We start from the raw sequence: 12887 nt of genomic DNA, 5'->3' as shown, positions 1-12887 counted from the left end.
TTGTAATGTGAGGCAATAAGCAGTAAAATTAGGGAAGGGGTTAAAATGATACAGAATTAACTGATCAAATCACATCAGACTGCTGGAGTTTTTCTCCCCTATTCTGCAGCATTCTGTGTTGACAAGGCTGTCCTTTTCTCCTATCATTCTACCTGGAAAATGTCAACCAACCAAAGAGCTGTCACAGGAATCTTTGTGCTTCAGCAGCTGGGAGTTGTACACAGCTCTTCATGTAAGGTTTGCTCTGCCAATGTTTTGCCTCTGCACTCCCGTCTCAGCAAGGTGTAGCAGGTGTTCTGTAATTCATTTTAAAGCATGCGTTGTGCTGCAAACACTAGGTTAATCCCCTTTCCTGTGGGAGGGAAAACAACTAAGTGGAGCAAGAACCTTCACTTCTTTCCCTTCTGTGTGCTGAAGGAACCCTTTTATTTCCTGCTGATCTTGGCACATCCCATAGAGGTAGTGCCAAACTAGAGGTAGTTTTGTCACTGTTACCTGTTTGGCCTGGCCCTCATATTTCAGTATCTTAAAAATTGTATCTATTTAACAAGTCTGGAATCCAGATTAGAAGATGAAGGAATTTTGGAGAACAACTTGTAAATTAATCTGGTGGTGAGCAATCTCAAATTTATGTATGTGTAAAGTCTTGTATTAATCACCATTTATAATGGCTAGGGCTTATTGGAGTTGCACGCACAGAAAATGTTGGTGTTTTCCTGTAGGAAGGACTCAAAGTTGTATAGCAGCTCAGGAAGAGGAGTGATGCAGAGTCTGGTGGGAGGAGCACAGGTTACTGTCCTGGCTGAACAGAAAAAGAGAGCTTTGATAAAGATGAAAGACAGCAAAATTTGGCACCACCTGAGTGCAATGAGGTGGTTTTGTCTAGGGACCAGCTTGTAAGAAGTTTGAGAACAAATACTGGGGGGAAGAAATGAAGCTAATACCAACAGTGGCTTGAAATGAAGGAGGCATAGTATGCTTTGAGAAGACTGCAGTAGCAACAGTCAGCAGAATGGGCAATGTGGGTTCTTTCTATTGAGAGAAGATGCGTCATTTAAGGACTGAAGTATGTAGGTCACTATAAAATCTGCTTGCAGCAGGCAAAATAAATTGTTCATATTATTCTGGTCAGTTCCTGTAAAAAAAAAGAGTTTCAATGCTGTTGTTTCTTACACAGAATGTTGTCCGGTAGCAGCTGTTGATGATACTAGATTCATACAACGAGTTTGAAACTCCTGCTGTGAATGCTTCCTGCTCCTGTGCTTCTATTTGAGCAAAATGAGATCTAGTTAACCATTTTTTTTTGAATGCGTATTTTGATACTGGTAAGAGAAAGATAAGAGTAGTTAATTATTTTTTATTATGAACGCTGGCAAAATTTCACCTGAGCAGGTGAATTTTCCAATATAGGTGGCAAAAGTTTCTTTTGTTCATCAGTGTCCCTAACAGAACAGCAATAGGATTAAATTATTCCTATGAACATATTTGTGGTAATGCATCTAAGATGTAAAAGAGAAAGATTTAAGTGAACTTTTTACAAATCAGTGACAGGAGCAGGCACATCCAAGTACATTCATGTCTTTGGACACCTTCATTATAAAGGGATTAAATGGAAAATTTGGTTTGTTGCTAACATTTTTGAATTCTAGTTACATCTTAAAAATATGTGGAATTTTGTCCACATCTCAAATTCCTTAAGTTTCCTCTTAATTTATTCCTCCCTGTAAAGGCTGTGGCTAATGAAAGAGCTGCAGAAGTGGCTAAAAGACATCCTGTGTGCTAGAAGGTAACTGTGATTTCCAAGAGCTGGCCATTGGCAGCCAGTACTTCTGACAAAGCTCCATCTCCTTTCTGTGGCTGCTGTTTGTACAGGGAGATCTGAGGTAAAGGCAGGTAATGTGCTGGGGCAGAGGATTCAGAGCACCTGTGCCTTCTCTTAACGCAGTAGATGTTGCAGCAAAAGTGATGAGTGCAGTGCTTCACTGGGGTGGATGATAGCAGTTTGTACTTGTGTTCATTGGGTTAAAATACAGCTGTTATTTAATGAAGCTGGCCAGGCTGCACACTGACCCCCATTAGGAGAAACATGCTTCGCTGCCTTTCATGATGATCTGATTTGATTGTACTGGAGCTGCTGCCCTGCTATCATTTTCTGTCAATTTTTGCTAGCCTGTTTGTTAAGCCAGGCATCATTTGTGTTGATTTGATAACAGGTTTCAATCACTGATAATAAAACTTTTCTGTGACAGATGACCTCAGATCCATATCTCCTGCACAGTGTTGGCTGTAAGTAGAAAATTGGGACTGACACTTGGCTTTTTCAATGTTTTTTGTCTTGTTTAATGTCCAATGTAAAAAAAACCAATCAAACCAGCTTAATATTTTTAAATAAAAAGAGTGGAAGCAGTTGAATTTTTAAAATGTTGGTCAATAGTTCTTGCATAGCTTGTTTCCCTGTTGTCTTCATAGTGTGATGTATCCTGCCACAGCCAAGAGGTAAAATTAAGCTTCTATTTTTTTTTTTTTTTGTTAGGCAAATGATAGGGTGTTAGAAAATACAAAAACTGAGACATTTAATGTTTTAAGTACTTGTTTTAATTGATCAGTTCTAGTTATTGTAGAGAGGTTGATTTAGACCCTACATCAGGGCTTTAGAAAAGGAAAGAATAATGTAAGGAGGACCTAGGACTGGGAGAAACTGCCTCCTATTCACACACTAATATTTAACTTATATGTTTTTTGAGCAGTTAATTAAACTGAAAATTTATTATTCCCAGCAGGGAACTGCATAGTGCTTGTAAAAACAAACACAGAAGGGCTGTACTCATGCATAAACAACAGAAAACAGGGTGAAATTGAATTGTCCAGAGTCAAAAAAATGCTGAAAAATAAACATCTGTCATTAAACAGTAAGTGCAGTATGCATATTTTCTTTTTTCATTGTCATTAAACATGAAAATCTTCATGTGTGTTGATGTCTGTTAGTTGCCTTTTGTGCTTCTGACTTGGGCTTTTGAAAAAAAATAAATCTCCCCTCAGCATGGTGAATGATTGCTCTAAAATCCTTTATTTTGGTTCAACAATGTTTTGGCTCCTGGCGATTCTTTGTTGGTATGAAGTGTCTGATGACCTGGGTGAAAACCTCAGTGTAGGACTAAAAAATGCTTTTACAGAAGCTTTAACATGGTGTGCTGCACAGACAGACCTTGGGGAGCCTCCTTAGCACAAACTGTCCTGCTGAAGACAGGTGAGGCGCTCCTACAGTCCTGGCAGGACGTCATTGGACGACCTTACAATTCCCTGGACAATGCCCTTCAAACCTGCTTTCAGGCCAGCCCTGACTCAGATCATTGGACAAGATGATAATTGTAATTCCCTTCCAACTGAAATAGTCTATTCTATGTATTTGCACAGAAATGTATTTGTACTTATGCCTTTAAAACAGTGAGGCACTTAAAAAAATATCCTCCTACTTTATTCTTCTGTGCTTTGTATGTGAAGTGGGAACGCTGGAACAGTCCAGACACCGTGTGGGGATTAACTTTTGTCAGTGATGATAGATAAACATAGTTTTGTGCCCTTTTAGTATCACAGCTCAGCTGTTCCTATATCTGGCTGCATAACTAGGGGCATTCTTCTCGGAGGTTTATAACTTGTATCCCTGTGTTCATTGGTGAAGTTATTTGGCCCATAGCACAAACATCTTGTCCTTTAATTGCTTTGTGTGATTACTACTGATTTTAATGGTTTAGAAGTGGGGGAAGCTAGTTAGTTCTTCAATCTTTGATCTTTTGCTGTTCCCCTAAAGACTCCTGAGGTTTCTTTAACCCACAAGCCTGCTTAGCCAAGAGAATATCTTGTCTTTGTTCAAGCTGTGTATGGACCCAGTGGCTTTTTGTTTCTTTTATTTGTTCTGCTTGCAGGTGCTTTTTCTATCTTTACATTCCCATAGACCATGTAAGAATGATAATAATCACAAAGCTCATATAAAGCAATTTAATTATCAGTGTCTTTCCTAGTGGTTCATCAGTGCTCCATTGAAACCTCTGTGGGTACAAGCACCAAAAAACCCAGCAGAAACCTGAAGCTGCTGTCTGCAGGGCTGAGGGAAGTTTGTAAAGCATTTTGTGTTGCTGTTATGGGGATGAAAGGAGACAGACTGTATCAAGGTCTATCAAGATACTACTCTTCTTCAGTCCTACATTAACTGTGTTTTTTAGCAAAGATAAAAAATAATTTCTGATGTAGTGAAGCTTCTCTTGCTTACTTCAGCTTAGTTCTCCCAGACTTTTTGTTTTCCTTTTTTTCAATTCTTTTCTTACTTAAGTACCTGTCTTGGGATATGAAGTGCAGAAGCATGTGTAACGTTTTTTTCATGGGGCTTGCTGAGGAATCAAAATGTTTTTATCCAGCCATTTTTAATCTACACAAAATTCAAGAGCAAACACCTTGCTTTTCAGCAAAGGCACATACAAAAAAAATCCTAGGTTTTGAAAGAGGTGGTGCAAAGTAACCCTTTAGCCAGCAGGGGACTGTAGAACCACGTATCACACAGTTATGCAAAAATGTTCCTTCACAAAGAGTAAGGGAAAAACCCATGTACCAAACTATGTAGTCGACATAGTCTCTTAAATATGGTAAAATACTGAAAAGGGAGGGCTCTTTTCATTGTTTGTTTCTCATTAAGGAATTTAATTTGCCTCAGGTTCCCCTTGTCGATGAAAATCTATGGGAATTTTGTTTACATTTTGAAGCACATTGCCAAGAATAGTACTTCATATGGTAAGTATACTGAACCTTTTGGGGAATGACAACTCTACAGAAATGGTGGTGCATTCCCTAAAGGAAAATATACTTCATTTGTAATGAACATTATGTCTGCAGAAACTAATGGCACAACCTCCTATTCAGCTTATGTAAAATAAAACAGGCCCATATGTTGCTGCTTTTAGGGTTTGGGTGTTTAAATTAAATGTTGTTTAATGAATATTCAAGTCCATTTGCTCAGAAGTTGTGCACAGCGTAGCATCTTTTTCCTCTGTCTTTGGTCTTACCTAGAGTATTAAGCCATTACAAGAGGGTGCTAAAGCTGAGGCATCTGCTTCTAACTAAAACTTGGGTATTTAAAAAACCAGAGCAGATGAGAGGGTAAAGAAAGGCATACAGTAAGAGGATCATATTATTTTTTTGTTTTGTAATTAAGACTGAGAATGGTTTGATATACATGGCAGCCTCTGAGAAGCAGGAACATTCACGGTGCTATTACAGCAGCTGCAGTTTGGGTATGTTATTGTGGCGTACTCACTCCACTCCCACTTCCCACAGGAGTTCATTCAGCTTCTTCTGTAGGTGTGGGCTGATGCCTGAGCTGTGCTGGGATGCCTGAGCAAGCTGCTTTCCTGGGACATTTGTGTCCCTGTGGGGCTGAAGGGCTCCACGCCTGGGGTGGGCGGATTGACCAGAGCACTCCGTAAAAGGTGGAGCTCCTGTACTGGCAGTAACAAGGCCTCACCTTTGATCATCTATCCCCTGCTCAAAGTCAAGTAGAAATATTAGAAGTCTGGAAGAGTTCCTCTGGAAGCCAGATCTGTCCTTTTGACTGCCCTGACATACATTTGGCATTGATCATCAAAGGTGAGCAGTTACTTTGAGTTGGGAAGGAGCGACAGCTATAAATGGGTGGTGAATTCACTCTCATTGTGCATTTACTTGCTTCTATTTAATCGATTTTTTAATTCATGAAGGCACTCCTGGATATGTTTAAATTAATATCTTTTCAGGAAAATGTCTCAATAAGACAAAATGTGAAATAGATACTTAAATGTTTTCATGAACTTTATCTCTGAGTCCAGAAATTGACAGCACTCTCCTCTTTTTTAAGTGGCAAGGAAAAAAATCTCATTAGAAGACAGCTGGAATGTAAACACAAATCACAATAATTGGCTTTTATGTATTTTCATGAGTGTTCTTCAGATGTTTGTTTTTACTGCACAAGTGCAATATTGTAGATATACAGTGAAGCCCTCTTCAGAGAATAATTGATACATGGATAAAATACTTAAAAATATTCCCTAATGCTGTAAATCTAAATGAAGGCTGAGACTATTACATGAGAAAAACAAATCCACAAACTCTCAGATTCTTTAAAATTCTGTTATTTGTTACATCTTCCCTGGCCTAAGGAATTCCAAGGTGTCCTCTGAGCTGGGTTGTTAAGCATTAGTGCAAAAGAAAACAAGAAATTGCCTGTCCAAGGAGATGTTACCTGAAGATAGTTAACCTGTTCTGGGGATATTTGCACACAAAAATTCACCACTTACCCGTCTCTTTTAGAGTACTTGTTAGGGATCTCCAATTAGAAAAAGAAATCTCTACATACATTAAAAAAAACAAAAAATGGAGTTAACAATACCATCACTTGTCTACAATGTGAATTTTTGAGATGAACCATACTTTAATTTCTATTTAATTTCTAATTTCAACAGGAAATTACTCTGTTCTGGCTACTGCACAAAAAGCAGTGAGACACAGTTCTACCTTGAAACACTGATTTTATTTTGCATCTCAATTCTGAACTCTTAAAGCTTGAAGTACATAGAAAAATACCTTTCTCTTTTGAAAACTTGATATGGTAAAGGAAAGCTTTAGTAGGATAAGCACTTATTTTTAAAATGTATCTATACGTTAAATATTTTTCTTTTACAGTCTTTCTATGTATATTCAGTGAGTATATTGAGTCACTGTAGTGAAAGAGTTCTTTCTGATTTCAGCAGTTCTTATGTCTTTGGAGCCAACCCAGGACCACAGAGGGAAATGAACTGTCCCACGTTTGTCATCAGTGGGGGCTGTTCAGTGGTTGCCATCAGCTACTCTCTTCTAAACCCTCTATGAGCACAGGGGTTACCAAAAAAATCCCCAGAATGCTGGGATATTTTTTGACCCAAACTGCACTGCAGGTGGGTATATGTGTGCATGTTGAAATTTCAGGTAATCTGCTCCTTTTCACTGTAAGATGAATACAGTTATTCTATATTATATTGATAGGATCAGGAAGTACACATGGCCTGAAATTACTAGCAAATGGCTTTCCAAGTTGCCAGTGTCTGTTTGACTTCAAGTGTCTATACCCCCTCTACCCCACACCATGCTGGTGAATTCAGATTCAGGATTTAACTGACAATTCCCATTTTGTTTTCCTATGTTCCTTCTTTTGAAGGACTCCCACCCTTCACCAGTTACAGTCTGTTTAAATTGCAGAGCAAAATATTCTCCAAACACCAGGAAAATATGAAAGACTTGCCTTTTTTTTTTCCCCTTCTCCTATCACACTTTAAAACAGACTAGCTCTTTCTTCTTCACCTTTCTTCTTGTCAGCTATAGCAAACACAAACTGTCCCTAAGGAGAAAACAAACACTTGCTGTGGTATGCAAACACTCCATGACTTCATGACATCAGTGCTAACATGGCTTGTTTCAGCACCAATTTAAACTCATCCTCCTGCACCTTATGTCTTCTCTTCCTGGCTATCTATCCAGCTTCTTCCAGGTTTGTCATATTAATCTGGCACCCACCCCTTTGAATGCTACAATGCGTTATCCCCCCTTTTCTACAGTAGTCTGCATGTTAAAACATTGAAATATTTCTGCATCCTCCTTTGTGCTCGGTAGGAAAGATGAAAGAGGCCGTGGAGAACAACTGTACACCATGGATCCAGCCCTCAGGATAGGAATGGTACTGATGACAACCTGTCAAAATGCTGAACTTGTGTTGTTGTTTGGATGAAAGAGAGAATGCAAATGAGGGATAAGGAGAAAATGAAAGCTTCAGGATAGGCAAGGGGGATTTTCCAGCAACAGAATAGCAAACACTGTCAGAACACTTGTGATTACAAGTCATATAGCCCTCCACAGTTGGGAGCCAGAAATGTCTCCTCCTCATTTACACTTCTTCCCAAAGACTTTATAATGCCTGAAGGAAAATAAATCTAGACAGATTCCACAAGCTACAGAAGGTAGATCTGCTTTTGAAAGTCTTAGAAACAACTCTTGGACCCTGTTGTGTACTACCTGCCAGGAACTCTCTGGTGTAGACTATGAATGTTCACAAATTTCCAAGACATTTTGGGTTTGTATATATGGAAAATTGGCATTATTAAAAAAATAAATAATTTGGCACATAGTTGAAAAAATTAATAAATTGGTGGAGAGGTGCAACACCATGTTGGTGCTCTCACTTGCTTTCAGATCAACTTCTAACAAGTTCTCTTTGCTAGATTAGACAGTTAAATCAACACTGTTTTCTGTAATAATTGACCTTCAGGACTATAACTGACAGTAGTAGTAAGGCTGCACTTGAGTGCTTTGTGAGACTAAAAGATGTAATAATGTCTAAATTTGTTACATGTATTTTCATGCTTTACTGTAGACAAGAACAAATATGCTGTAAAACCTATAATGTTTTCTGAAACACTGTCAGTAATTATGCTATGTATGAAGAAACCCATTCCCTCACATCTCATGGGTGTTTTTAGGGAGGCAAGAATTCTGTTTCCCACCCAGGTTTTAGACATCAAAGAGCAAACACAATCAAAAAAAAAGGTAAGCAGCACTAGGTAGAATCACTAGAAAAATAAAAGCTGATTCTCTCCAGTCCTGTCTTTTTCTGTGCTATTTCTCCCCACTGCCTTGCAGGTAGGACATTAAAAAAAGCTGTATACAAGGAATTGAGAATAATCAGAGCACAGCAGTCTTTCTTGATTTATTACTTCATTCATTAATCCATATATAAAAAGCAATCTAGGACAAGGTTCAGAAATCCTCAGTCCTGACAGGTTCTCACATATTTGATAAATGATTTTGCTGTAAGAGACTTGTAGGGCATCTGCAGTAAGTTCTGCTAAGATCTATTTCCCAAAACATTTTTACGGTTTCATATCAAATTAGAGGATATCTCATAAATGGGTGATTGAATTTCTATCACTTGGATACAGGTGGAGGAGTATAAACAGCCAGCACCAAAAGAAACCCTCAGCTTCAGGACAGCCCATTTGAAAATGATCCTTGGAATAGTTTCCTCTTTCAGCCCAAGTAAGTTAATTGCCATTGAGAGGTTTGAAGGCACTGATATAAATATTACTTTCTCTAACTGTTAAAAAGGAAGAAGCACTGTGAGATATGCATTCCATTTGAGAACGTGGATTCTTAATATTAATTTGAGAGAGCTGAACCAAACTTTTGTGGCAGTCACACAATCTGAGTGAAACAAGCTGCTTAAAGAAGCTGTGGATGTCCCATCACTGGAAGTGTTCAAGGCCAGGCTGGGTGGGGATCTAAGCAACCTGGTCTAGTGGAAGGTGTCCCTCTCCATGGCAGGGGTGCTGGAATAAGATGATGTTTAAAGTTCCAACCCAAACTATTCTATGATAATTCTAAAATCTGAACTTTAAAAACAAGTGTTACATTAATCTCCTAAGTATATAAGACCCGGAAGCTCAATCTTCTGGTTTTTTTTGACTGTTTTGTTGAGACAGTAACAGTTAAATTTGACAACACCAATGACTGATTCTTTTTCTTATTCTTGGCAACCTTTTAGTTCTACATCCTTTGTCGATTTCTCCAAAAATTTAATATAAAATATCTTCCTGAAGATGAGATGGAAATTCAGGGATGCTGGTTTGTAATGCAAGCTTAGCTGCAACATCACCTCTATCTCTGCAGTGAGTATGGTGTGCTGTAGATCTCCAGCATGTGTTTAAATTCTCTCTGGATATACAGATTATTGCTGCTGTGCAAAGGAAATCTTTTTACTCCCCTTGAGTAATATCCCCCAGCCTTATGCAGCCAGGCAGTATTTATCAGAAAGTCATTACAGCTGTTTTGTTTGCATATGGCTTTCATTCCTCATATTTTAATGTCTGGACAGTATTAGCTCAATTAGTCTAATGAACAAGTAGGTCTTCTGATATTTACTATCTAATTAGTTTATTGGCCTTGATGTAACATGCTAGGTCTATCTGTGCAATGTGTCTAGCCAAGTCTCTTCTGATGAACTTTTCTATTTTGGCTTAGCACTTTTTGGAAAATAAAGAATGGGCTACGTTCTGCATCTGTTTTCCTAAAGGATGTCAAAACAATAAACTCCCCTAGAAAAGATGATATTCTTAGCCTTCCAAACTCCCAACCAGACAACTCAGAATCCCTTCATGTAGGGCAATCTGCATGTGTTGGATTACACCTGTGAGAGAGACTGAAATATAGAGCCATCTTTTGATTTCCAGATGATACATGGCATGCAACAGCAGAAGTGGAGAACAGCACCGTTGAATGTATACCAAGAATCATAAAATGCTTTACTATATGCTCTTCTTTCTCCAAATGGAATAAAAGAATTAATGCTTAATAGATGTTAGTTGTATAATTTATTATCTACTTGAAAGTGCTGAGATCTTACCGAAAGGAGCTCATATCAAGACACATGCTCTGTGTATGGAAACAATGAGAAAAACTGTGATAATGAAACTAGAGTACCTCATACCGTCTCTTAACAAGTAGAACAACAAATTCAATTGCACCTTTTTTTCCCCCTCCCTATTTGTTCTATGAAAAGAAAAGGTAGGTGTTTTATCAAAAGCCTCCTCCCAGCAGGCTGAAGAGCCTCACAGGTTGGCCAGTATTAGCCCTAAGGAGAGGGGTGGTAACTCCATGCAGCTGCAGGTGCTGATTCTGTCCAGGCCCAGCTGCTGCCCCTTCCCTGTGCCCCAGGGGTTGGGAGGGCAGTGATGCAGCACAGCTCCTTTTTATCAGAGCCAGGTGGGACAGGGAGCTTTTCCTGCTGCCAGCTGGGGGGCCTGGCCTTCCTACCCCTATGGCTGCTCAGATCCTGCAAGCCCAAAGGAAGGGGGAGCAGGAGTGGGTGGCTGAACATTCACCAGTTCACTTCTGGATGAGAAGGTGGAAGAGTGACTGCCTAACTGAGATCTTTCTGAGTGCTCTGGGGATTGATCACTTACCCTGAAATTCAAGGAGAGCAGCCCTAAGAAGCCCTGAGTGCAAATGTAGGAAAACTTGGGGATTTCTGTTTAAGACTGCAAGAGCTTCACTGCTTGTATTCAGAAGTTGGAAATTCTTAAAAGAATTTAAAAGATGCTTAAAATAAAGAGCAAAAAAGTTAAATGTGTCAGTACAATAGTGTCTCTCCTTTTAAATTAAAAGAGGCAGCTTCCGGTGCCTCTAAACTTCAAGTTGTCCTTTGCAATGTCAAAAATGAGTAAATCAGGATGTAGTTAAGTAAAAAGGACTTGATAAGTGGGTGAAGCAAATACATTAGGAAAAAATATTTATAAGTAAGGCTGCTTTTTTGTCATTGTTTCTAGTTATTCATCCCTTAGTTTTTTACTCAAAAGGTGGCTTTATAAAAAGGCCTTCTTTGGTTCAGTCAGTATAGAAAGCTAAAATTTGAGCTGGTGAAATTTCTTTAATAAGTTGTTATTTAATTGTAAGCATATCTCACAATTTGGAGGCTGTATATCTCTGCTTCTTTCAAGTTGTTTTACTTGGTGATGCCCTGCACAGCTGTAGGGTATAAACTCAAGACATGTAAGAATTGATGGTTTAGTGCACATGTGACTATAAAATTACTGGTCCTTTCCTTTTTTATTTTTTCCTCAGTGTTGCAAGAAGTGTTGTGAATTCCAGGGAAATCTCAGGGTTTGCTGTATATCAGTGCTAATGGTTTAAGGAGTTTGCCTTGAAGAAAACTTCCATTGCTTTCTGGTCCCGATTTACTCAAACAATAAAAGATATCAAGATTTCTGAAGACAGACATTGGATATTCTTGTTAGTGAGATGTTGTGGTCATAGGAGCTAAAGTTATGGTTAGGCCCTATAATAAGGACAAGAATCTGTTCACAGAGCTTGGTAGTGTACCTAAAAGGTGTTCTGAGCAAGGGATGCTCTGCAAATTTTCCTATTGAAATATTTGCTGGAGCAATTCAGTGACCCATCCTTAAGAGGAATTGGGCACAATGGGCTATTTTAGCTTTGGGGCCTTTTGCTGCTCTCCAGCAGCATCACTGCTAATGATGCTGAATGGGCCATCCCAAATAACTAGCTACTGGAAGCTAAAGCAATTTGTGAAGCTTCTCAGAAATGTTTGCGGAAACCTTGGGTAGATGCACAGATAGATATGAGAGAAAAATCAGCCTCTTATTATTTCATATTTTATTTACATTCATAGTGTACAGAATTGATTAGTGTGTTGTCATAATTACTTGTTTGTGCTGCAGTCATGAAATGAAAAAATGCACAACTGAAGTGCAAAGATGGGAGATAATCCTTGGGTAACTGTTGCTTCCTGGCTTTTGGGTATTTATTTTATTTTTTTGGGCAGGAGACTGGAGAAAGACCTGGCCTTTCATATTACCAAGTCTGAGAAGTCTTGACATTAATTATAAGTCAGGTATCTGATTCATTAAATTGTTAACTGCTGTTGTATTTCACAAAAATGAAAAGAAATATGTACCGAATGCCTCTGTGCTTATGGGTAGGAATATGACACTGTTACTGGTGTTCAAATAGTCATTGCTGTGCTTCAGGATTAAGATAAAAAAACCCAAAACCCACTTTTCTTATAATGTTTCAGAGCACTTATTCTATCATGCGACACAGTTGGAAAGTTCAAAGAGTGAACTGAACCTTTGTAAACAGATACACAGGAGGGAAAGATTTGTCCTGATGATTAAACTTTTTGAAGCTGTGTGATGTTCTAAAGAGGACAGTCTATATTGTTAGGCACTTCTGAAATACTTGAAAATGTGGTGCTGTGTTTCATTCTTGTACAAGTATTTGTTTCTGAGGTGTGCCAGCATGTTAGTGTGTTGGAAAGCTGC

Source organism: Pseudopodoces humilis, chromosome 9 (genome assembly GCF_049639895.1).
Source record: "Pseudopodoces humilis isolate 2021_Gansu_Grassland_sample_001 chromosome 9, ASM4963989v1, whole genome shotgun sequence".
NCBI classification, from domain to species: domain Eukaryota; kingdom Metazoa; phylum Chordata; class Aves; order Passeriformes; family Paridae; genus Pseudopodoces; species Pseudopodoces humilis.
This window is presented reverse-complemented; position numbering follows the sequence as displayed.